This window comes from Panthera uncia (assembly GCF_023721935.1).
Source record: "Panthera uncia isolate 11264 chromosome A3 unlocalized genomic scaffold, Puncia_PCG_1.0 HiC_scaffold_11, whole genome shotgun sequence".
Lineage (NCBI taxonomy): Eukaryota > Metazoa > Chordata > Mammalia > Carnivora > Felidae > Panthera > Panthera uncia.
Genome location: NW_026057578.1, coordinates 40,359,068 through 40,386,974, shown reverse-complemented (window position 1 = coordinate 40,386,974; position 27,907 = coordinate 40,359,068). Strand labels below are relative to the sequence as shown.

At 37.8% G+C, this 27,907-nt stretch overlaps 1 protein-coding gene across 1 annotated transcript in view; it reads right to left on the bottom strand.

Annotated features, from left to right (window-relative positions):
- MACROD2 (mono-ADP ribosylhydrolase 2) overlaps positions 1-27,907 on the bottom strand; it is a 2,036,271-nt gene that overhangs the window by 279,616 nt on the left and 1,728,748 nt on the right. The gene's annotated exons all lie outside the window — the stretch shown is intronic.

Here is a 27,907-nt window from a genome sequence, read left to right as displayed (position 1 = left end):
AGCAACGCAATGGCAAAGGAAAGTCTCTACCTGTCAACAATTACTTTAAATGTAAATGGACTAAATTCTCCAATCAAAAGACACAGAGTGGTTGAATGGATTAAAAAAATAATCAAGACCAATGTATATGCTGCCTACAGGGAGAGTCTTATTTCAGCTTTACAGACATGCACAGACAGAAAATGGAGGGATGGAAGAAGATAGAAGGAAATCCTACCATTTGTGACAACATGGATGGACCTTGAGAGCATTATGCTAAGTGAAGTAAGTCAGACAAGGGAAATACCATACGATATCACTTATATGTGGAATCTGAAACAGTTGAACTTGTAGAAACAGAGTAGAGTGGTGGTTACTAGAAAGTAGGGGGTCGAGGAAATGGGTGATGGGAGTCAAAGAATACAAAATTCTAGTTATAAGATGATTAAGTTCTGTGATCTAATATATAGCAAAGGGATTATAGTTAAGAATACTGTATTATATACTTGAAAGTTGCTAAGAGATATCTTAAATGTTTTTATCACACACATAAAAAAGGTCATTGTGTGATGTGATGGAAGTGTTCACTAATGCTACAGTGTTAATCATTTTGAATATGTAAATATATCAGATCAATTGATTGTACACCTTAAACTTACACAGTGTTAAATGTCAACTATATCTCAATAATGGAGAAAATAAAAATAAATAAAATAAAATAAAAAGAAATCTCATGATGGAGATGGGTATGATAGATGACCAGAAGAGAGGCTAGAATGAAATCAGGTAGGACCTTAAGGGCCAAAATGAAAGAAAAAAAAAAAAAAGAGTTCTTTATTGCTGAGGCATAAACATGGGGAAGGAATATTTTTGCATTTCAGTAACACTTCTTCCTATGCAGCATCAAAATAGACTTAACCTCTATGTTTATTTGTATCATATCCTGAAGATTTACCATCTCCCTGGTTGATTTTATTATCTTCCAATGAATCTATAGCCAAATAGCAGACAAAGGATAGCATTTGGGGGTCAATGAATAGTTGAGGTACATCAGCTGGGACCCCTGTGGGATTGATTCTGTCACTGGCTCCACTGAGATGCTCTTGTGCTGGGAAAAGCAGGTCTGCTTGGCCAGAGAGGGCCCTATTTCTCACCAGATGCAGCTTTTCAACAACTTTTAAAGCCCTCATCTGCTCACCACTGAAGTCTGTGTGTATGTAGGGGGGTGTAGTTTGAATATCAAATTCTAAAGCTAGGGGTGCCTGGGTGGCTCAGTCGGTTAGGCGTCCGACTTCAGCTCAGGTCATGATCTCACGGTCTGTGAGTTCGAGCCCCGTGTCAGGTTCTGTGTTGACAGCTCAGAGCCTGGAGCCTGTTTCAGATTCTGTGTCTGCCTCTCTCTGACCCTCCCCCGTTCATGCTCTGTCTCTCTCTGACTCAAAAATAAATAAACGTTAAAACATTTTTTTTTTAATTCTAAAGTTAAAAAACAGTGTTATTGGGAAATATGTCCTCAGGAAAAGAGAGTGAAGATATAAAATACATACAGGTGACCTGACAAAACATTTCATAAAGAGCAGCAGATGGACACAACTGCAAATTCCTCATTATCACACACTTGACATACACTAGAGTTGGCTTTCATGTACACTAGAAACAGCCCACATTTCTGCCAATTGTATCTGTATTTGCATTGGAATGAATGTATGATGATTAATATCCTGTTTTATTTACTCACTGGATTTTTAATGATGTATCTAAAGTTACAGCCTAACAGAAATTCAAGCTAAAGAGTCATTTTAGTTAAGATCAAAAGGTACGCAGGTGTCAAAGCATATCTTCAATAAATCAGTTAATTTTCAAAAAATTCCTTATTAAGTCTTTAAATTTTTTTCTATTTCCTCTGGGAACAAAATTTAGTAAAAAGAGAAGACACAGCCAAACATGTCCTGGATGATGAGTTTCTTCTCACACTGATTCCCTATATTATGGGCTGTTCCCTCTGCACACTAAATTACTATCTGTGCAAAATGAAATGGAAACTGAAGGGGGGGTTACTCAGATAATTTAGGTCAAAAATAAGTTCTCCAGAAACATCCAGATTGAGGCAAACATGTTTTCTATGGTTCATATCATCCTGATAATTGCCTTAATTCTCCATTTCGTTTTGCTTCTGTAGACAGCTTAATGGCAGTTAAGATTTTTTGGATCTTGCAACATAAGAATAAATACTCAATTAAGGCATTTTCAGATGAGTCAGAGATAGAAAATCACTGTAGCTGTAAGTGATGCATGCTCTCCACTCCCAACCATTTGCTGGCCTATAAGTTTTCAGATACAACTTGAAACAGAATATTTGTACTCACAAACTAAATAGAATAAATCATGAAAAAAAGTTTCTTCCTCACTAAAGTATCAAAGTGCAGTTGCTGACTGTAGTCTAGGACCTAGACCATTATTACCAGAATCATTTGCCAAGTATAGAAAAAGAAACTGCTATTTGTCAGGCAATGTAAGAAGTATGAGGGCTCAAGGAAAAATTAATTAATTAATGTATTTATTAACTCATTCATTCACTCATGTAACAAGTATTTACTGAACCAGATGTACCACATGCTATTCTAGGAGCTTAAAATACATCAATGAACAAAAAAAGCAAAGACTCCTGGTCTCCTGGAGTTTATCATTCTTTTTTTCTTAATATTTATTTATTTTTGAGAGAGAGACAGAGTGTAAGTAGGGGTTGGGCAGAGATAGAGGGACACACAGAATCCAAAGCAGTCTCCAGGCTCTGAGCTGTCAGCACGGAGCCCGATGCAGGGCTTGAACCCACGATCCATGAGATCATGACCTGAGCTAAAGTCAGACGCTTAACCTACTGAGCCACCCAGGTGCCCCTCAGGGAGCTTTCAATTCCCCAATTCTTATTCCCTAGATCTATCCGTATCATTAAATGCTGTGGAACATGTCTTCTTTTATTTTTTTCTTCCCTCAGCTTTAGTAGAACTGTCCAAACTGACTCTCTTCCTGGTCTTCTAAATTCTCTAATCTCTACTTACCTATTTCTATTTATTCTCTATCTCATTTATTTAATTTACTGGCCACTTTTCCCACCACCACATGTATCTAGTTCCAAGGTTCAGCATTGAGCCACTTTGCTCTCTGCCTAACCTCTCCTTAAAAGTTTCTCATCCAAGGTGTCTAGGTACAATGGTTATCACCAGTAAATTATTTGTAAGTTATCAAAGTTTGTGAATGATTTATTTTCTTAATAAAATAGAGCAGGTTTAGGATTATTTTAATAGCAATGCCACTGTTCTTCATTTCCATGCAAATAGACTTTCTGGAGAGATAAGGCATTATAGCTATCAAATAGAACCGAATATTATCATGCAAATCAACAATCCTGTGCTGACTGCTCCTTGACAGTGGGAACTTTGTTGGTGTTCACCACCATATCTCTGAAAAACAGAAGGGTGCCTGGCAAGCAGCACTTGCATCAGCGTCTCCCTAAGTTTTTATTATTGAAGGAGTATGTTTAATCATACAAGATAAAGTTGAGAAACACTGCCTTATAAACTCATCTGGTTTAAAATTTTTAATTACTCCCTGAAGATAAATGACTCACATCTTGATTTCCTGACCTCTCTCTTGAATTTCTCTCCCCATATGCCAACTATTAACTAAAGCTTTCTATTTGGATGCCCTATAATCACTTCAAGTTACACATATCTAAAAGCAAATACATTATTTTCCAAAATTAATTCAACTTTCTCTCATTTTCCCAATTAACAAGTATCAAATACTTGGATCAATCTTAGTGCCTTCTTTCTTTTTCACCCCATATACAATCAGTAATGAAAGCCAATCAATTCTTTCTTCAGGGATGCTCTACACTCCTTTCTCCTATTGCTCCTGTCACTGCCTAATTCATTCAGCCTTGATTTCTGAAACCCTGGTCACTCAATTTTTTATTCATCCTGTATTTTTTAAGCCAGACTAGTTTTCTTAAAAATACAAGCCTTGAATCAAAAATCTTATGTGATCCCTATTATCTAAATAATACATTCATTTCCCCAAACTAAGCTTCATTTAACTTTAAAATTGTATCTGTTCCCCATTTGCTTCCCTAAATTATCTATTATCATCAGATTATTCTACTCCTAGTTCTGGTAGGTGACATATGTGGTCTTACACCCAAGACCCTGCTCATATTATTTATCCAACCCAGACTTTCATCTCTTTCCTGCTGTACATATATGGACTACAGCTGCCCTTAAGACCCAATCCAAATTTTGCCAGCTTCACGAAGTCTCACCTAATCCCCTCAACTATAAGAAACCGCAACTCAATTTGTGTTGGTGACCCATAGCCTTCACTTCCTAATATTCCTCAGAATTAATTATACTGTACATATGGTACTTGAATCCTGCCTGAACATGGTTCTTTGCAAGGTAATTCGAAACTCATCACTTAATAGAAAATGAGAAACTAACAGGTACTGAGCATCTACAATGGTCTAATGCTATTTATATTGTTTTATTTAGTCTCCACCAGAGTTACACATGTAAGTATGATTCTCATTTAATAGATAGGAAACTGAGGCTCAGATAGGGCTGTTAGGGTCAGGTAACCTTAGAGCCTAGCTAGGTTCTTTTCTCTTTACCATTGCATTATATCTCTTACACATAGACACCCCCTCAAGAGTTTTGTATAGTTTAAAGCACAAAGTAGGCATTTGGTAAAGACAGAAAACAAATGTGGGATTTGGAGCACTCCTTTGGAGACATAGGAAGATATACAGTCTACATTGTTTTTTCCTCTATGGCAGTGAGGTCAAAACAACTTCCTCATTCCATGCAAAATAGCAGAGATGGGGCCTGGGTAGTCTTGTTCCATAAATTAATTCTGTAACTCTGTTAAATGATGAACAAATATATAGCCAAAAATAGAAAATGGAAACTTACGCTGACGTTTTTCATCAACTATTTCCAATACAAAAAGAAAAAGTGACAACTTAGCCAGTGGCATATCCTCATGCAGCATGTTATTGTCCCAGGTTAAAAGCAGACAATTTTGTTTATTGAGCTGACTACCAAAAGTTAAAACTGTTCCAAATGAAATAGAGCATGTTAACAATGCCCTTCTGATTTCTCATGCAAAGTGTTGAAATCTGGCATGGAACTTCTGAAAGAACCAACTCTTGCATTTCTTCCACAAAAACTGCCAATACACTGGCTTTTGTTAAACTAAATTAAAGGGATTTTAGTCTTTATTATAAGCAATTCATCTTTATTAAAACAATTCTCCCATATTCATTATGAGTCAGACAAACAAATAAATTAGCCATTAGTGGTGACATCATGGGCTTTTGTGCATGAATATTTCAATTAAAAAACTCAAACTGTTTAGTTAAAACTCTCTTAATTTTATTGTTTCTGCAATTCAAGATAGTTATTGGTGTATTTTCCCAGAACTGAGCTATTTTGCTATCATGATTGAGAACATTATGAAAAATTAGTTGAGTTTAATATATTTATTTAAATCACAGAAAGGGGTAGGTGTGTATTAAAGGGAACACTTGCAAATGTATTGCAGTGCAATTAGTTAATTAAAGTAAATTTTTATGTATAGACACATAAATCAGGAATAATATAAAAGGAACAAGAAATAGGTGCAAGGCATCAGGTTGAAGATAATTCTAATTTTCTGAAGATATCCTGATTACTCACTCTATTTTCAGGGAACAAAATACCATGCCTATGTATGTGTCAAAAAAGTACCTCACACAGAGTCTGATATCTCTCCTAATGCCTTATCTATTTCCCAGAAAATTGCTTTTAATTACATGAAATCTTCCTAGCTGAGTGACCCGGGACAAGATACTTAACCTTTCCTTTCCTCTGGTTTGTTGACCTTCATCCGTTATGGTGACTCATTTGGATAATGGAAAATTGTCTGAACCTTGGTATATGACTTCGGGCACTGCAGAACTCCAATTTGCTGACTCTACATGAACCTTGGATCTTCCAACTGGCTCTTTTGTCTCAGATCATTCTTCTAATACACCCCCTGCCAACCCTCATCCAGCATGCTAACCTCTCCTCGGGCTTGGCACCTTTGCAAAGAGCATCGACACCAATATCCTACTTTCTTACATGTTAAACTCCTATTCATCCCTCAAAACACACTTTGCAAAACTTGTCTGACACCCTGCCCCTCTCTCTCTCACCCATATCACATTACTTCATTGTGTTCCTGCAGCACTCTGTACACACCTCTATTTTAACACAAATTTCCTAGCACATAATTCTTTGTTCTTGCATCTCTTTTGCTGGCCATACAGTGCTCCTTGAAAGTAATGTACAATTCATCACCTAATGGCCTCAAATGGCTGGCACATGTGGATGTCCTTTTGATCTAGGGTGTCTCCAATATCTCAAGGTGACAGAACTTTAATTGATTTAAAGAAATAAGATAAAAATCCAAGTAATGGAAATAAAATATACACCTCTCCCCAAGTTCTCATAAAATATTGGTGTTTTTGTGTGAATGCAGTGTATAGGATTGGGGGTGAACTAGAATCGGCTTGTCTAAATGCGGCATAGAATAACCTTTAAGAACACAACATGCTAGCAACAGCCTATTGGGGTATTAACTCTACATTGCTCTTACTAACTGGATGGCCCAGGATGAATCATTTAACTTCTCATTGCCTTGCCCATCATCTGTAAAATGAAAGGAATGAAGGTGCCGAGTCCATAGGATTGGTATGGATTAAATGAAATGTTTCATGTGAAGAGTTTAAGACGACACTGGCATATGGTGCTCACTATACACGTACTAGAAGCTGCTGTTCCTATCATCACTATCTTTGCTATTCTTGCTAAATTTTCCTTCCAAGAGGCAGCGCACAAAAGGATGTTATCTTTGCTACCTTTCTTTGGGATGGAGAGCAATGAGTTACATTGTAGTCTCTTTTGAGACTTCCTTTACTTATCATGCATGTCCAGGGGTAGAAAAAGAAAGGGATAATATGCGACTCTTTTCTGAATTTGATAGACACTAGATTTTTGCAGAAGAGACCTTTTCTAATGGAAGACTCCTGTCTGGAAATGTGATTAAGGACTGAGCCTCTATTGTGTGCCAGACACTGTTCTAGACATTGGGAATGCACTGGTGAACTTGAGATACCTTCAAGGAATTTTCATTCTAGTGGCTGGTTTTAATCATCTTGTGTTATTTCCCTATATCTCATAATCTGAATTATGAATTTAAGACTATATCAATCAGCTGTTCTGTTTTACCCTTTATTTTCAGTTTTATATTTGCATTTAGAGCCCTAAAAGTTGAGAGATAAAAGCAAGAGTTCAAGGAGTCCTAACTTTGAACTAAGTAGTCAGATGGTCCAACAGTTCAAATGTATTCATTAAAAGGAGGTATATGAGGACAAGTGACTCACAGGTCCAATGTGTGTGTCAATGTTTATTAAACTCATAGCAAAGAAATCCTATTGGTCAGGAATCACATTAGGAGCACAACAGCAGGGGGGCCTAGACCAATGGAAGGATGATTAAAGGACACCAGCTCAGTGAAACACAGTCCACCCAAAACCAATTTGCCCAATGATTAGTTCAAAAATTTAGCAGGAATTTTTTTTGAAGGTTTGTTTTGCCATTGCATCTCTTCCCATCCTAGAGACTTCTGGACAAGTGTTGCAAAAACAGTTTTAGGATAATTTGCCACAATTACTTTGCTGATAAGAGCAGGGTAGGGGTCAGAGCAAACAGGATATAGGTTCTCTCAAATGAAGAAAAAAAAAACAGTGAACTGAATTTAAGAGAAAACATATACCTTCACATGTAAAAATCAAAGGCAAAGAGATGCTGACATAAGGATTCAAACAAAGATCTTAACATTAGACCTACACACATATATATACAATATATATACATCTGCTACATAACAAAGGTGACAAGGGGCAAGAATGGGATTCTTAGTAGGTTTCACTGAGGCAACTAGATATCCATTTATAAAAGAAATGAAATTATATCTCTACATACATGACAGTACCAGGTCTATCGGAGATACAAATATAAAAGGAAAAACTACAAGGTTTGTGGAGAGATAATGTAGGATGATATCTTTATGACATTGGAGTAGGGAGGTTTTCTCAAATAGAATATTAAACACACAAATCATAAAGGAATAGATTAACTCAAATTCATTAAAATTAATAAATTCACTTCATGATAGAATACCAAAAGGGAGTAAAAAGATAAGCCACAGAATTAGAAAAGACATTTATGACCCATATATTTGGTAAAGGAATAGTATTCAGAATATATAAAGAACTCTCACAAATTGATATGAAAAATACAGCTAGCACAAAGGAAAAAAATAGGTAAAAGACCTAAAAGATATACTTTATGAAAAGAAAATCCAAGTGACTAATAAATTTGATGTAGAAATATGGAGAAACTCATTAGTAATTAGGGAAATGCAAGTTAATAATATTTTGAAGTAAAAGTACAAATCCATTAGCTTCTCAAAATATTTTTTAAAATCTGATACTAGAAAATGTTAGTGAGAATGTGGAATTGCTGGTTGGAAGTGTCAATTGGTATAGCCTCTTATGAAAACAGTTTGGCATTATCTTGTAAAATTTAAGATATCTGTGCCTTAGCAATTCCATTCATAGGTATTCACAATAGGAAAAAAAAAAACTGTACATATTCCCCAAGACACATGTCCAAAACTATTCACAACATCCTTACAATTGCCATAAGCTGGAATTATTCCAAAGGCCCATTAAGAGTATTTATTTAGTTCTATTTTTAATTTTTTGAGGAACCGCCATATTACCTACGACCCAGCAAGTGCACTAGGCATTTATCCATGGGATACAGGTGTGCTGTTTCGAAGGGACACATGCACCCTACTGTTTATAGCAGTACTATCAACAATAGCCAAAGTATGGAAAGAGCCCAAATGTCCATTGATGGATGAATGGATAAAGATGTGGTATCTATATATATACAATGGAGTATTACTTGACAATCAAAAAGAATGAAATCTTGCCATTTGCAACTACGTGGATGGAACTGGAGGGTATTATGCTAAATGAAATCATTCAGAGAAAGACAAATATCATATGACTTCACTCATATGAGGATGTTAAGAGAAAAACAGATGAACATAAGGGAAGGGAAACAAAAATAATAAAAAACCAGGGAGGGGGACCAAAGCATAAGAGACTCATAAATATGTAGAACAAACAGAGGGTTACTGGAGGGGGTGTGGGAGGGGGGATGGGCTAAATGGGTAAGGGACATTAAGGAATCTACTCCTGAAATCACTGTTGCACTATATGCTAATTTGGATGTAAATTTAAAAAAATAAATTAAAAATAAATAAATAAATAAATAACTATATACAATTAAATTAAAAAAAAAAAGAGTATTTATTTAGAGTGGGGAAAGGAAGAGGGAGAGAGAGAGAGAATCTTAAGCAAGTTCCAAGCCCAGCATGGAGCCCAACATGGGGCTCAGATCATGATCTGAGCCAAAATCAAGATTTGGAAGCTTAACTAACTGAACCACCCAGGTGCCCCCAAGAGTATTTACTTTATAATTGTTCTTTAAACTGTGCAGATATATTTTTATGCACTCTTATATATCACACAAACCATATATACACTGTGAGGGGATAAATCAGGTAACAAAAAATTTCTCTAAGAGATGTTATAAGATCATTCTCATTTTGTGATAAAAACAAATAAAAGTGATTAACTGTATTAATGTAGGAAAGAGAAATTGACAAAAATACATAGAAATGTTAATAGCAGTTTTCTTTGGATTGTGAAAATACTGATGTTGTGTTTTTACTTTTTTGTGTCTTATGAACTGTCTATAATGATACATATTATTTAAAAAATATATTTGTTTTAAAAAATAAGACTCCAAAGGAAGAGGCAAGGATGAGACTATAACTTTAAAAATGCTCAGAAACAGGGGTGTCTGGGTGGCTCAGTCGGTTGAGCATCCAACTTCAGTTCAGGTCATGATCTAACAGTTTGTGAGTTCAAGCCCTGTGTCAGGCTCTGTGCTGACAGCTCAGAACCTGGAGCCTGCTTCAGATTCTGTGTCTCCCTCTCTTTGCCCCTTCCCCACTCATGCTCTGTCTCTGTCTCTCAAAAATGAATAAACATTAAAAAAAAACTTAAAAAAATTCTCAGAAATTGGCCTTTTAGCAAAATAGTCATTTAACAGATTTTTTTCAAACAAACCTATAATGTTTGCAAGATGATTCCTATACCATTCCATGAGGTCTGTGAATGAAAAGCCAATTGCTTCTGAAGAAAAAGCTTTCCTGTATATATTCGTTTACAAGATTGCAGATATACAGATCACTGCAGTGCTCCCCTTAAAGCATATGTACCAACCAACACCAAGAATGTGCATTTAAGGATGGCAACTTGTTCATGGCAAGCTGATTAGTGTCTCTAAGAGGAATCTGCTAGCACATGTGTAGGTTACAAGGCATGTAACAGATTGGCCAAAAGTTTCTATGTGGATGGACTTTGAGGTTTAAGGTCATTGCTAGGATTTTGGAAATGCTTTAGTTTTCTCTTTAACATCTAACCAAAGCTCAGAGGAGAGACTCAACCCTGAGAAAGGAAACATACAAGCTCAACATGACTGGTCTAGGCAAGGAAACATCTAAGCAATGAACTGGGATGATTTTCACAGTTGTACTCACTTAATTACATTTATATTTTAGGGAAGTTAAAGCACAAGTTATGACTTTATATAATGTCTTAATCAACCCTTCATGACAGGCATTAATTAGGACTTGCCCAGCTTTTTGTCCCCTTCATGAATGAAAGGATATACTATACAGGAAGAGGGGCCTCTCTGTGAAGACTCACGCAGACATACTTCTCACTGCCCACAGTCCAGAATGATTCAAACCAGAGTTGATTAAGCCAGCCAGTGGTGCACTGGTCAGTTGTTTCTATCTACTAAGACTCTTGGTTAGGGCAGTTTGTAATTGATGTAGAGGAGGGGGAAGGAAAAGGAAGAAGTTAGGTGATGTGTAGAGTTTAAAACTGAAATTTGGCAAAATACAGAGCTATGTTTGTTCATTACCATTTCATGAATGTGTAAGCAAACCAAACTTATTTTTTTTGGTGATTATGCTTAAATTATTAACTGGGTTATTTCACTGAAGCTTGATTGAAATGGATGATTTTCACTTTTGAGATTCAAAACTGGCTTTCAGAAGCCTCGGTGGTAGAGCTGATTGGATGGATTTTCCTTAATTAGGAAAAACATATTATAGTCATCACTAAACAGATAACTCCAAAGATACTTAATTTCTAGATGGCAAAACTCCAGAGTTCAATCCTAACTATCATGGCAGGTTGAGAACAAGTAAGTTTCTAATATTTTGCTGTGGAATGTCTCTACAGTCAGCAATGCATAAATTCTTCTCCAGGAGCCTCAAAGCTTGTTCAGAATCCCTTATAATAGAACTGCCAGTCATTTCAAGCCTAGAGTGCTTATTTCTTAAGAAACCATCATCCATAAATTTCTGATATTTACAGCCCGAACATGAAATAAATATAGGTTTTGTTCAGTAGCATTCATGAATAAGCAGTGGTATTTCTCTTTGTATATGCAGATTTAAATGCTTTGGGAAAGATTCATAACTGCAGAAGGGTAATTTGAAGGACTGCATTGAAAAAAATTCAGGCCAGTTAGGATTATAAAACTGTTTAATAATCAGTACTGATGCTGCTGGCTTGAAGAAGGATAATTAGAACCTTTAATGTGCAGAACGCCCTTTGAAATATTTCGGGTACCTAATACCACCATCTTCACTTCCAAAGAACGGCCACTTGAGTCGACAAATAACCAAGAACCTTATCCAAGGTCATGTGGAGGATGTAAGGAGAGATTTTAGTTCTCCTCATATATGCACTCATTAGATTTATTGCCATCCTGCTATATAGTTTCAGGGTATAATTTTCCCCATAAATGTCATGGATCTACGATGGAGAGATTCCTAAATATAGGCATGCACTCCTGGAATGGCAGGTGGAAGAGAACACTTCCTGCCTCCTTTCTCTGGGGACTGGAGACTGAGAGCCAGCTTTGAGAAGCAAGGTTTGCTGGTCCACAGAATTCTAAAATGCCTTGGTCAGAATTAGATAAAGACACCCCTCATGAGCACAGGGCTTGGTAAACAGAGCCTGGGTTATAAATCTTGGAACAAATGCTATATTTTCCTGAAATACAAAAGATTTCCATGCCCGTGGCATTATCTGTTGATGTAAATGCAACATAATGAAGAATGCGATAGTCACTTAAAACTTGTAATCATAACTGATCTGTAGTCAGGAGCCATACTTTCAGTAGAAATTAAGCCATATTTTGACACGAGGAAATGAGATTAAAGAGTAACTTGCACATATGCTAAGAAAGCAAAATGAAATTATAGACATTATCATGGACTTCCAGCCCACCATGTCAAAACTATCCTCTTACCTGTCTTCATCCAAACCCTCTCCTTGACTCCATTTTCCCTGCCAACTATCATCCCATTTTTGCATGCCTCTTTAGAGAAGAGCTCTTTGAAAGAGTTTCCTACATTTGTTGCTTCCATTTCTCCTCCTCTAAATTTCTCTTGAATCCACTCTAGTTCTTCACCACAACTCCCCCCCAAAACAGCTGTCTTACATTGACCCAATCCAGGAGTCAATCCTCAGGCCATGTCACCCAAGCTTGTTTCTCCTCCCAGCTCATGGACTGCTTGCTAAGCTCTCCCCTGCAGGTACATCCTTGTCTTTCGGGTATCTAGATGAAGGCTGAGTGCTGACACCTCTTTTATTCTTTAATCCACAGCATAGTGCCAACACATATCTGAAAAATCTGGGCATTTGGAGACAAAACTTCTAACACAGTCCAAGGCTTTATGCTTTCTCAATCACTTTATGAATCACGAGTAACGTAAATAGTTCTATCCAACAGTGAACACGCCAGCTTTATCCCTCACCTCCTCCACATACACTGTCACAAATATCAGTCAATGATTTTATTTTCTTCAACTAGATAGTCCTCAACTCCACAAGACAAGCAGATCTCTGACATTTAATTAGTGACCCAGTTATGACTTTTTGCTGGCCTCAGCTCATTTTTTAACTTAGGAGAAAAAGAAATCAAATTGATTGGGCTTATGGTGAAAAAGAAATTACAACTCTAGTTATTAGTCCTTGTCCTTCTTCAAAAAGACATGATTCTTGTTAAAAATTTTTCAAAAATCTTACTTCTTCCCTTAAAGTTAAAGGGGCACACTAAACACCACTGTAACTATTTCAGAGGATACATTTAGTATTTAATTAAGAAATAAATAGTTATAACCAAGAGATTATCTCTTCAGGAAGTGCTGTTTCATAGCTGATCATAGTAATACTTTGTTTTTTTTAACACCAGAATGAGATGGCAAGAAATACACACACACACACACACACACACACACACACACACAAGTCAGTGTGAACAGGTTACAGAAAATAATGTTTTGGACAACAAAGAATTACTTTTCTTCTTCTGTCACTATATTTTCATTTCCTGCTACACTTTTCAGTATCTTCAATTCCCATTCTTTCCTAATCATGTAAAGTTTCTTTTCCTCTTTCTTTTCAGGAAGGGCCTGCTATGATGTTTTATAAAGAATAATGCCTGAAAAAGTGGTGCTCAGAAAAGAAAACGTGTTGATGGCTTTCACTGTTAGATTTTATTCTTTTCTGTTCCTTTGTTATTGCTCGTTAAGGGAAGAGTTGCCTCGTGATGAGAGAAAAAAAAATAAATAAGGTGACTTAACAAAACACCCCCAAGTTTTAAAAACACCATAAACAGAATTGGTGGTAGAGTCTGAAGCTGGTGGATCTTAAAAAACTCAATGCTGAGTACAAAAGGCAGCACTCCCTGCTGACCTCCCCAGGTCTCCAGCAGCTCTCCAGCTGGCTTTGCTGGCACTGTTCCAAGTAAGTCTGTGAAATACAGGGATGGGTCTGGAACATTTGGTTGTAATCAAAATGTGAACACATATTTAGAATTAGCCATTTTTTAAACAGTTTAAACTGGCTGAAAAATCCATGGGTCTGGAGAGTGAGACATCTGCTGTAGAATAAAACCACTCAAAGGAGAGAGTCTTGCTTCAATAGTTTGTGAAAGAAGACTTAACATTGATATTAATTGATCAGAAAACTTTTTTTTCTTTTTGAGCAGATATTTGGGGAAAGTTTTTAAGTATTATTTTTTTTAATGTTTTTATTTATTTTTGAGACACAGAGAGACAGAGCATGAGCAGGGGAGGGGCAGAGAGAGACAGAGAGACACAGAATCTGAAGCAGGCTCCAGGCTCTGAGCTGTCAACACAGAGCCTGCCATGGGGCTCAAACTCATGGAGGGTGAGATCATGACCTGAGCTGAAGGCAGATGCTCAACCGACTGAGCCACCCAGGCGCCCTTAAGTATTATTTTTAATAGTAATCACTCCTATGGGCTGGTTGAAAGAATCTGTAAGGAATGAAGACAAACAATCGTTTTATTTACCATCTGTGCTTTCAAAATGTAAAATACAGGGTGCCTGGGTGGCTTAGTAGGTTAACATCTGACTCCAGCTCAAGTTATGATCTCATGGTTGGTGGATTCAAGCCCCGCGTTGGGCTCTGTGCTGACAGCTCAGAGCCTGGAGCCTGCTTCAGATTGTGTGTCTCCCTCTCTCTCTTTAACCTTTCCCCCACTTGTGCTCTCTCCCCCTCTCTCTCAAAAATAGATAAATATTTTTAAAAAATGTAAAATGCTGTAATACCTTGCATAATTTGGAGTAAAAAGGACAATATATTCTGTGGAGTGATACTTTAAAAAACATATATATAATCTTAATGAAACTGTTACTGTTGGATGATGTACTTGAGTGAGGCAGAGAAACAGTCTTTAGTCCTTTTACCTATAAAATGGGGGTAATAAAATGATCTACCTCCTAAGATTGTGACCGTGAAATGACTATAACAACAACAAAAGCAGCAAGCATTTACTTTAGGACCTGGCATTACAATAAGCTCTCAATAAATGGTACTAATTGTCAACATTATTTAATTAAGATATATACTATAAGAAATTAGCAAGCGTCTTGAGATGAAGTGCTGATAGAGTCACTTTAACAAAACATATGCAACATGGGTATGGCAATATTGTTTGATTTACTAGCAAATCTTGTAGACAGAAAAATATCAAATGCTGTCTACTTCTTTTCTAAATGACCAAAACTTTTGTAGAGATACAGTGCTGATTAATTTTCTCTTATTCTGGCATAAAGTCAATAAAATTCTTACATGGTAATTTATATATGTAATATGATGTATATTTTAATATTGTTATCCTTTGTGGATTTTTATTTTGCATTAATGAGTTACATTTTTGGGGCGCCTGGGTGGCTTGGTCGGTTAAGCGTCCGACTTCGGCTCAGGTCATGATCTCGCGGTCCGTGAGTTCAAGCCCGGCGTTGGGCTCTGTGCTGACAGCTCAGAGCCTGGAGCCTGTTTCAGATTCTGTGTCTCCCTCTCTCTCTGACCCTCCCCCGTTCATGCTCTGTCTCTCTCTGTCTCAAAAATAAATAAACGTTAAAAAAAATTTTAAAAAATGAGTTACATTTTTAATTAGGAAAGAAAAAAGAAAAAAAAGTATCTAAGGTAAGTTCAGAATTGCATTAGTTGACCAAGGGAAATACAGTTCTATTCAGCAGAGCTGACATCTGACATATACATTTGCCTATTCAAGACAAAGACAGCACTGTATCACATTTTTAAATAGTGCTCAAGAATGGTCCCCAAATTCATTTTTAAAAATCATGCTAAGGATATATAATAAGCCCTATAACTCATAGCAAAAAAAACCTTTTTTTAAATTAAAATTGGGCAGAATGGGGTGCCTGGGTGGTTCAGCTGGTTAAGCATCTGACTCTTGATTTTGGCTCAGGTCACGATCTCATGGTTCATGAGATCCAGTCCTGCATCAGGCTCTGTGCTGAGAGCGTGAAGCCTGCTTAGGATTCTCCCTCTCCCTCTCTCACAGCCCTTCCCGTGTTTCTCTTTCTCCTGTGTCTCTTTCTCAAAATAAGTAAGTAAACATTTAAAAAATGGGCAGAAAATTTGAGGGGTGCCTGTGTGGCTCAGTCAGTTAAACACATGACTTTTGGCTCAGGTCATGATCTCACAGTTTGCGAGTTCAAGGCCCACATTGGGATCTTTCCTGTAGGCACAGAGCCCACTAAGCATTTTCTGTCCCCTTCTCTCTCTCCCCTCCCTTACTCATTCTTTCTCTCTCTCTCTCTCTCTCCCAAAATAAATAAATAAACTTAAAAAAAAAAGAAAACCCTATATATGAGAAACAGTGACAAGCAAATTCTTTTGTGTCCTAGAATGTTTTTGTTAGGAGATGTAAAAAAAAAAAAAAAAAAAAACTACACTAAAGGGGCACCTGGGTGGCTTAGTCAGTTAAGCGTCTGACTGTTGATATTGGCTCAGGTCATGATCTCATGGTTTGTGAGATCGAGCCCCCCCATTGTACTCTGCACTGACAGTGCTGAGCCTGCTTGAGATTTCTCTCTCCCTCTCTCTCTGCCCCTCCTCCACTCATGCTCGCTCTCTAAAATAAATAAATAAGCATTTAAAAACCCCACAAAACTACATTAAGAAATAAAAATAATCTAATTGGATTCGGTTTTGTCATCTTACAAAATAATTGAATGATGGCATTTTAAACATAAAATGATTTTCCAGCAAAGAAGCCAAAGTAACAAATTAATTTCTAATATAAATTTGTAAACTCGACATTATGTCCTAAACAACACCTTAACTGGCATTTTCCTATAACTGTAAAAACATGTATGTAATTACAACACATCATTGAGTAGAGCAGAATTCCAATTCACTAGAAGACTTCTTGATCTGTTTAAGATTCATGAGCATTTAATTGCAAAAATTTGGGAGTTTTAAGCCAGTTTCAAATTTTTTAGTTTAAAAATTTGGGAGTATAATACTCATACACATATAATTTTAAGAGGCTATATATATGTATATACACACACACATATACCTATACATATATATATACATATACATATACACATGTACATACAGTATATACTATTAAATGCATATGTATATCTATATTATATGAATATATGTATTTATATATGCATATTTATTAGCCAAAATTAAAGTATATGGCAAATATTTGTACAAAGATTCTGGGTGTATCCCAGGACTTTTATAGAAGTTTTATAGAAAATCACTGATGTTGTTTGATTCAGAGTAAGTGATTCATTATGGAGATTGTGTTAAAAACCTAATCATGCCTAAAATCTCTATCTCTCATTTAGAAACAATGGTACTTATTTGTTTGTCTTTTCTTCTTAACAAAAAAGAGCCTATCCTTAAGCATCTTTGGCCTTTGGCTTCTTATTTCTCTTTTCTTCAGATCCCTTTCTCCTTCAGCTATAAAAAAGTAGCTGTTGGAAGAAGATAGCTCAAATGTACTTTAGCAGAGGATGTGAGATAATTGTGTAAACAACAGTGAGTGGCAAACAAGCAAACAAACAAGCAAACAAAAACAAAAACCAGTGAATGGCAGAAGCCAAGGACTTCTCAGTGGAGCAAAGAATTTCTGATGCACTTTTCTACTTGAGGCAACAGGAGAAGAAGGAAAGAGAAAAACTTGCATATTTAGATAGGTCAAGTCTTAGGTGTTCTGGATGTGGCTCCCGGGTAAAGAGGAAGAAAGATGAGCAGCTGGCCTAGAATTTGGTTTGATTGGCTGGTTGTTTCTTTTTGATGTCTGTGGTCAACACACTAACTTAGGCCAAGGAGAATACCCTGGTACCACTTGTGTGTGGAAGCATGTGTGCTTACGAGCACATGACTCCTGCTGCTACAACTGAACTTTATCAACTGCTTTAATCTTTAGTCTTTTTTTTAAATGTTTATTTATTTACTTTTGAGAGAGAGAGCACAAGTGGGGAAGGGGCAGAGAGAGAGGGATAGAGCGTCCCAAGTAGGCTCTGCACTGCCAGCGCACAGCCTGATGCGGGGCTCCAACCCATGGTCGCAAGATCATGATTTGCATTGAAACCAAGAGTTGGATGCTTATCTGATTGAGCCACCCATGTGCCCCAATCTTTAGTCTTAAAAATTTTCACCCTTCCCTTTTGGTCTCCTGGATTCCATGGACTATGAGTTTTCAACATCACCATTTTCTTCTGTGTTTGTCTTCTCACACTGCTTGGGTAACGCCACCTCACTTCCGGTTTCCTAAAACCTATCCCAGACCGGACCAGACCCTGGGTAACACTGGTCTTGCTTAACTCTAAGGGAAGAGGGAAGAATTCTATATTTTGGAAAATTCTTGACCAAAGACTTGTCTCCTGCTACCATTGGTGGCATTTTTTTAAATGCTTATTTATTTTTGAGAGAGAGCATGAGCGTGGGAGGGGCAGAGAGAGGGGGAAACACAGACTCTGAAGCAAGCTCCAGGCTCTGACCTGTCAACACAGAACCCGACATGGGGCTTGAACTCACAGACCGTGAGATCATGACTAGAGCTGAAGTTGGAAGCTCATTTGAATGAGCCAGTCAGGCGCCCCTAACACCATATATTTAAAAACGTTCTTATCCTGGATAGTCTTCTGTAGCTTTCTTCCTCTTTTCAGAGAATGGAGTGTTCCATCTCAGGGTATTGATAATCTGTCAGAAAAGACATGAAACAGGAATGGCAAAAGCCAGATCCTCAGTGAAGCAGGACTGAGGAACAGCACTAGATAGAGGAATTAAGGAATTAAGAGTCAGAGATCTCTGAGTCACCTGAAGGTGAAATAAATTTGATGCAGAATCTTGGACAAGTCCCTCGACTTCTTCAGGGCTGTTTTATTAGTAAACACAGTAAATGAAAATAATAATCATAATAATAATGGCCTCAAATAATTGGGCTAGGATCATATCAGGTAAGGCGCATGAAAAGCTTTCTGCATTGTCAAAGGGCTAGCTCATGGATGGTGTTCCTGTTATTGGGGCCAGTGATGCTGCTAATGTGAGGTTCGAAGATTGTGGGATCTCAGCTTGCCAGGAATGAAATAGAGTAAGCGAGCAATGGAGACAGGGATGGGGAGCCAAAATGAGAGCTGCCTTTCTGAGCTTGGATGACAAAATAAAGCTAAACTTTAGAGAGTTTGGGCTTCTGGACCCTCTGTTTTTTTAACAACAGTTTCCCTGGCTCTTGCCTACTTTGTTGGTGATGGGTCTAGAGCAAATAGAGTTAAAAAAAAAAAACAAAAAACAACAAGATGTGCAATTAGATCACAAGAAACCATTCCTGGTGGGGAGGTTGCCACTAGGACCCTTGGCAACATCTTCTTAACTAAGAGCAGACGGAAAGCGGTTATCCCCAAAGCTCCAAGAATTACCATCTATACCAAAGTTCAGGAAACTACTGCCTGTGGGCCAACTGCAGTCAACCATCTGGTTTTGTGAATAAAGTTTTATTGGAACACAGCCATGGCTATATACATAGTCTATTGCTGCTTTTACAGTTCAATACAGTTGAGCAGCTGTGACAGAGACTATATGACCTGCAAAGCTTAACATATTTACCCTCTAGTCTTTTTAAGAAAAAGTGTGATGATGGTCTGTTCTATATCCTCTAACAAGTACATGTGTAAGAAGCAATATTTGGATGACCAGTCATTTTAAATTGGAAGGTAGCATCCTCAAACAACAGGGCTGGGATATTCTGACAATAATATTCTTGTTTTGCTTCCTTTTTCAAAGAGAATAACCAAGAATCATGGGAGAAAGTGGAGGTTTCTTAGTCATGCATTTCAAGAAAGGGAGTAGGAAAAATCCAAATCAAATGCTTGCAACCCAAGGGACCTCAGGGAAGAGTACTGCTGGTGACACTTAGAAAATGGTGTCAGATACCCGCTTGTCAAAATTATTCTTTCTTAATCACTGACACACGGGGATCCAGCAAAATGGGGACCTTCATGGTTTTTGCCTAAGAAACCTCAAGCAAGCATGATATTACTCTAAACAGAGAGTGATTCATGCCAGTTGTCAGGAGTGGATTGAAAGTGCATGCCAGTAGGAATGCAGTGTATGCCAGCAGCCAAGAATAAATATTCTATTATCTACCTTTTCTTTTCTCTGTGAAATCAAAGCACAAAAGCAAAACGTAGTAGTAAGGAAAAGCACACTCAATTTCCTTGAGCTGGGGTCCCCACCGGAGTCGTGATGGGATGTGCAGGCAATCACTACACCCAGCAAGGAGCTCAGAGCAACTGGGGGCTCTCTCTCCCTGTGAAGGCCAGCAGCTGCTCAGTGCTAAGCAGGCAGAAGTGAAAATGGCTAACATGACAATCAAGGCTGGGTGAGTCTGGGGAGAAAAAAAGATGATTCTCAATATACTGAGAAGTGTGTCATTGTCAAGTGTCCAGAGATCTCCATTTATATAAAGCACTTTTTTTTTTGCTGTCCCTTTTATTTTAGCAATTAACAGATAATATGCAACATATAAGTACTGGGGATTACCTCCCCTCCCTGTAGCTGATCAGAAGCATGCAATCATTATCCCCTGCTTTGGAAAGCAAAGTAAAAGATCAACAAGAAAACAAGCCTTGATTCACCTCACCCCACATCTCCCCACTCCCCACATTCTTCTCTGCAAGCCTATTTACTGGTTACTCTCATTCAACACCCCCACTAGACATGGAGAATGCAAAACAGAGGGACAACGGATTAGAGAACATAAATCAACAGTGATACAAATGTAATATATTAAAACAATAAAATATGAGTGAATTATTTATCCTCCTTGTTATTCCCAATGCAATTTAATTCTGTTTCTAGAAAGGACTGTGGAAGGAAGTGGCGAGGATGGATAAAATAACTTCAGGAAAAGAAAACTTTGCTTGTGTGTTCGCCAAAAGCAGGAGCCCCAAAGGTGGTCTCTGTGGATCAATGCATCACTGTCTGTGAGGCCCCCAGAAGGTCAGTCCTGGTGGCTACTTAGAAACCACTAACCCAAAGATCACTGTGGGACAAATTCTGCAAGAAACAGCAGCGACAGACAAATACGTGTTATGAAAGTATTACATTGCTTCTTTAACATTTATGTGGCCTCAGTGATTTCAAAAGAAATGTTTTGTGCATAAAACAACATTAAAAAAAAAAAGTCCTGCTCCTTGACAGGGTCTCCTTTAATGGGAAGGCCTTTTTCATGCCCATAAACATTTGATGCCCACATCTGTTAGAGATAAAAGGAGAGTATGACTACCCTTCTGGATGCAGAGTCAGATTTCTCAGAGACCATATAACATGCTTAATGAAGACAGCAAAAATGCTGTGGTTTCCCTGATTAAATTAGCACTCTGCTGAAATTTAAAGTTTTATGGACTGCTTCAGGTACTTTTCTTTTTCATGGCTCAGTAACAGGAAGTTTATATTTTACTTCTAGAGAATAGCTTGTTATGTCATTTTAGGAAAGTCAAATGGTTCCTAGATTAAAAAATAATAACATATGATTTCTCAAAAAGCACTGTTATTCACTTTTGCAGTCACGGCCACCTGTAGGAGTCAGCCTGATGTTCCTCCTCACCACCCTCTCCAGGACCACCGTGCACGGACGTGGTGGACCTGCCTCTCATGGTCTCACCACGTCATGGGAAGCCCAGCCTTCCTAGGTGCTTTTCCTATCACTTGGGATGGAATTCCTTGGTTTCTATGCCCACACTGATCTTAGAATGCGAGTGAAGACCCCACGAGGCCTACCTATGTCTCTCAGAGGGAAAGCCAAACTCCTGGCATTACTGTATATGATCAGGTTCTCACCGATCATGTTTCCCACTGCTTTCCTCTTCACTCCGCTCCAGCGACACTGGCTTCCTTGCTGTTTTTCCAACACAGCTCTGTGCTTGCTGTTGCCACTTCCCAGAATGTGCATGGCTAATTCCTTCAGGTGCTTCAAGCCTTGGCTCCTGTCTCACCTTTTCAGTGAGGCCCTCCCTGACCACTCCCATGGCCACTCCTGGTTCTCCTGAGGCTCGTTTTCTGTTTTCTTATGCTCTTATCTTCTGATGTATTACATAATTTTCTTATTACGTATTGCTTCTTGTCTGTGTCCCCCATGAAAATGTAAGTATCACAAGGCCAGGGAAATATGTCTGGAAAAGTAAATGATTCATAGTATGTGCTCAATACATATTTTGATGAATAAACAATAAATAAATGAATGAAGGAATGAGCAAAATAAGGATTTCAAAAGCCTGTCGCTATTAAAACTTCTCCTCTTGCAGAAGCTCCTCATTCTCATCTTGGGACCATTGCATTTTCTGCTCCATCTGTTTGAAACACTTTTCTCTTCAATTTTTCTGACACTGCTACCTTTCATCATTTGAATCTCGGTTCAAGAAGAATAGTTCCATGACCGCCCTTACCCTTCATTCTTCATTCTCTATCACATTTCTCTATCTTCCTCATCATACTAGTCAATGCCTAACGTGATCTTACTTTTTTTTTTAAGTTTTATAAATTTGGTATCTTTCTCCTTTCACTAGTATATAAACTCCTTGGGATCATGGACAGTTTTGATCATCATTATATCCCCAGTGCCTAACAAATGTCTGACATGTGGTGGAGGCTTAATAATTATTTGTTGATTTTGTTGACTCACTGTATGATTATCGCAGTCTCCTGGTTCAACTTACCAGGATTTTAGCTACATATCTCACCTGGGCATAGCTTTACTACCCCCAGGTGAAATGATGTTTAATTAACTGTTCCCTGGTCCTGTCTTTGAACAAATATTTTACGCCTTCACAGTTAATTCCTTCCCCCAGGATCAGATGAGTGCATGGTACCAGTGATGTTTCTGTGCAATGTACTATGTATGATTATATGCATGTGTATATGTGTATGTATGACATGACTGTGTCATTGTGTAATTTACTGTTTACAACTTTTAGGGCAATAGATGAACCACAACTTTTAATCTGAAGGAATTAAAATCCTTTGTGAATCCAGTTACAAAATATTTGTCCAGAAAGGCATTCAAGTTAGACAGTACCAGTGGTAGCAGCCCTTGGTATGCCAATCTGGATTTGTAACACCAGACCCACGTATCAGATCCTGGGCCACTTGTGACAATCTTCCTGACATACCAGCTTCAGACATTGTAAGTTACCATGAATATAAATCTTAGAGCCACCTTGATGCAGAATAAAATGCTGAGTTATGAGGATGATAAAGCTTTTGGATGAAGTAAAGGATTGTACGATTCAACTGGACAAATTCTCATCACCTATCAGTGTGCTGTCATATGTCAGTAACAGGAAGTACCTCTGGGCTTCAGTTTTTCTCATCTATGGAACAAACTCATTGACATTCATGTTGTATAAAATTATCTTTCTATGAGGGAATTGGAACAAAAGAAATTAATGTGTTTTTATTTTGTGTTATCTGATTTTTTTCATGGGCTTCCTTTAACAATCTAGTGATTTTTATGTCCACCCACTTGAAAATTCTCTATAGAGTTCTTGAATTTTTGAGAGTTATATGAAAATTATTTTAAATCACTTCACACAGTGCCTGACTTGGAAGCACTCAAAGCACATTGCTCTCTCACCTTACCCCTTTCCAGCTATAAGAATCTTATATGCCTTCTACTTCAATACCTTCATTTTACAAATAAAACACTGGAGACCATCAGAAGTTAAGAGACTTTCCAAGGGTTACATAGAAAGAGGCAGAGCTTCAAAGAGATGCCAAGTATTCTGACTCTATGTTCAGGGTCCCATTAACAGTACTAGGCTGTCTTTATTTTACCTTTTATAGTTTCTGACATTGAGTAAGCAAAAATAAGTGACATTATTTTCTTCTGACTAAAATGTTCCTAAATGACCACGATCTTTTTTATGATGACAACCTTTATAAGGCAGGCATTTAACAATGTCCTATTTAATTTTTTAAAATGTTTATTTATTTTTGAGAGGGAGAAAGACAGAGTGTCAGTGGAGGAGGGAGAGAGAGAGAGGGAGACACAGAACCCAAAGCAGGCTCCAGGCTCTGCAGAGCCCGACGTGGGGCTGGAACTCAGGAACTATGAGATCATGACCTGAGCCTAAATTGGATGCTTAACTGACTGAGCCACTCAGGTGCCCCAACAATGTCCTAGGTGAGACTGACTTTGACTAGCACACACAAAATGTTTGCAACATGTCTTCATGTTCTTAAAATGTTGAGAATAATTTGGCAAAATGATCTGATATATTTACTTTAAGAAAAAGGTACAGCCGGGGGCACCTGGTGGCTCAGTTAAGCATTAGACTTCGGCTCAGGTCATGATCTCATGGTGAGTGAGTTTGAGCCCCACATCGGGCTCTGTGCTGACAGCTCAGAGCCTGGAGCCTGTTTCAGATTCTGTGTCTCCCCCTCTCTCTGTCCCTCCCATGCCCATGCTCTGTCTCCCTCTGTCTCTCAATAATAAATAAACGTTAAAAATAAATTAAAAAAAAGAAAAAGGTACAACCTACATCAATAAGTTCTGTCTGATTAACAAACCACACTACTTAAAGTTAGATTGCTCCAGGATTACAAAAAATATTATAGCCTATCTATATTAATTCATAAACTGATTCAATTACGTCCTGTAAGCCAAAAAAACAACAACAACAAAAAACAAACAAACAAACAAAACAAAGAAGAAGAAAAAGAAAAAAGAAAAAAAAATTCTCTGAATTGGTCTTCATCGATATTTCCAAGTTACATATTATAAAACTATGCTTTGGGGCATACTAATAAAAATATACTTATTATATCTTAAAATTTAGTAGGATATGAATTAGACTTCACTTTTGTTTCATATTGGAATCACCCAGAGAGTTTTAAAGAGTACCTCTACCTGGGCTCACCCACAAAGATTTTAATTTAATTGGGTTGGGGTGTAACTACATCAGAATTTTTTCTATTAATTTGATCATGTTAATTTAACTTAGTGTGTATTTAGGCCTACTAGTTAATGTTTTATTTTATTATGAGGAATTGTATTATGTATTTAAAATAAATTGTAAATAAAACAAATAAATTCATATTTACAGTGAGAAGGCATTTTGAGTCCCCTACACTGAAAACAGAAATGTTTGGGGAAGTAATGATGGGGATTAATCAGCAGCAGAGCAATCAAACAGTAGACATCTACTGAGTACCTAACTCAGGAAAAATCGATGCTTCATTTCTGTGGGTGACATGAACACACTTGATCCAAAAGAACCTATAATCAAGACTGGAGGAGACAAGACATATGTGTACATATAAAAATAAGGGACAGCACAACAGAATAATAAAGAAATACATGTATGATTCACGTTTTCAAGTATTTATGCCTTGCCAATTTTAGTGATTGAATACAGCCATGATTCTCTTCAATACTTCTCTTTTTCAATCTACTTTCTTTTTTTTTTTAATGTTTATTTATTTTTGAGACAGAGAGAGAGAATGTGAGAGAGAGAGCACAAGCAGGAGAGGGGCAGAAAGCGAGGAAAACACAAAATCCAAAGCAGGCTCCAGGCTCTGAGTTGTCAGCACAAAGCCTGATGTGGGGCTTGAGCTCCCAAACTGTGAGATCATGACCTGAGCCAAAGTCAGACGCTTAACCTACTGAGCCACCCAGACACCCCATTTTTCAATCTACTTGCAATTGATATTCTATGTTATGTCCATCTTCTAGTATTCTAGTACCTTGTTGCTCAAAGTATGTATTATGGGCCAGCAACATCAGCGTCACCTTGGATCTCAATCTGCATTTAACTAGATGCCTACATGATGCATATGGATATTTAAGCTTGAGTAGTACTGCTCTGGTAGATACTGATGTCTACATTATACCAAATGTACCACATCAATATTACTCATAATACATTATGTAATACAATACAGTTCAATCTCTAAAGTTGTTTTTTTTTTTCCCAATGTCTCACACAGATTTTTGTAGTAATATTAAAGAATTTCCTTGCTCAGGAAGAGCTGAGCTTTCGACTATTTCATTTGTGAATAAAAATTATTTCTTATGTGTGAGTACCTGCTAAAATGTGTACTAAGGATAATGAGGCCACAGGAGAACAAAGGAAGAGGCAGTTTCTTCAGGCTAAAGGATTCAGAGGAGATGTCACAGTATGATGGAACCAAGATGAGAGCATTAAAAGATGATCTGATTCAGGAAATGGGAGAGCGAGAGATAAAGACAGAGAGAGACAGAGAACATTCCACCAAGGGAGAAAATGGTGAAGAAAAGTCCCTGCCTGGAGTAGGGAAGAGTTAAAACTATGTGGTGCCCAGGTTTAAAAATGGCCTCCAATGATGCTTACCCCCTGCTATTCATATTCCTGTGTCATTCTCTTCCACTTTGATAAGGACTGACCTGTGAACAACAAAGATAACATGGAAATGATGCAGTATGTGACTTCTGAGTTTCTGTCTTGAAAGACACTGTGGCTTATGCCTCGCTTTCTTGACTCACTTCCTCTGTGAGAAGCTGACCTCCATGGCATGAGAAGGAAAGATCCGTGTGGTGAAGACCTGAGACCGACAGCCAACCACTGGCACCAGTTTGTCAGCTGTACAGTGAGCCTTCGGCTACAGGCTGGTCCTGTAGCCTTAGTCAAACCTTCAGATGACTGTAATCCAGATCGACACCTAAACCATAACCTCATGAAAGACCCTGAGCAAAAGCCACCCACGAAAACACTCCCCAAATCCTGCCTTATAGAAAATGAGATTAAGCAAAATCTATTGTTTCAAGACACAGTGTTGAGATAATTTGTCATTAGTAATATGTAACTATACTAGTAATAAATAACTAATAAAGAGCTAATATAAATAATGCATTACTTATAACAGAAGATAAGTAATAAATAATTCGGAAGACGGTGAATACACTGGTATGGTTTCAATGGAGAGTTTAATGGGCTTGCTAACGCAGATGCCTCCAGAGGCTGGCAGCAAAATGAAATGCGTGAAGTGGCTCTTGCCTGGGTCAGAGAGAAAAAGAGGAAAGTGGCAGAGCCTGTGCTAATGTGTAGAACACTTGCCTTGCCACTCCTGCTGGTAAAACTCATTACCATCTCCATTTCTGAGCAGGTCAAAGCACACCCTGCAACCACAGGAAATCACAGATGGTAGATAAGATAGCCGTAGTGTGTGGTGTCGCATGTGGTAAACTGGAACAGCAGAATCTTATTCTGGAGATGACTGTCATCTAAATGCTACATTTAGGATATCTCATCTTGAAATGCTTTCTGGAGTACACTGGAGGCAGAAAGTATTGAGAGGGAAAGGCCAGTCTGGAGCGTATTTTGACCATGCTGACTTGAAGAGATTGTGGCATTGGCTAGGATTCCGGGGTATGAATGGAGAAGGGATCCTTAAAGGAAAGAAAGGATAACAAGGTTATGAATAACGGAGATAGAATCGGTCAGTTATGACTTTCTCTTATACTTTTCCTTTAAATCTCACTAAATTTTTAGCACCATGTTAAAATGTAAGTCCAGGAGGAGAGAACTAGATGATACTTTTGTATGAGTTTGTCCTGACAACCTGCATGTTACAAACTTATTCTGGATAGGGCCAGATAGAAAATATTTCAGGCTTTTCAAGCTATATAGTCTCTGTCCCAACTACTCTGCCAATATAGCACAAAGACAGCTATAGACAATGCATAAATAAATGGACATGGCTGTGTTCCAATAAAATGTAATTTACAAAAAGAGGATGTATCACATTTGGCCCCTGAGCTGTAATTTGCCAACCCCTAGCCCA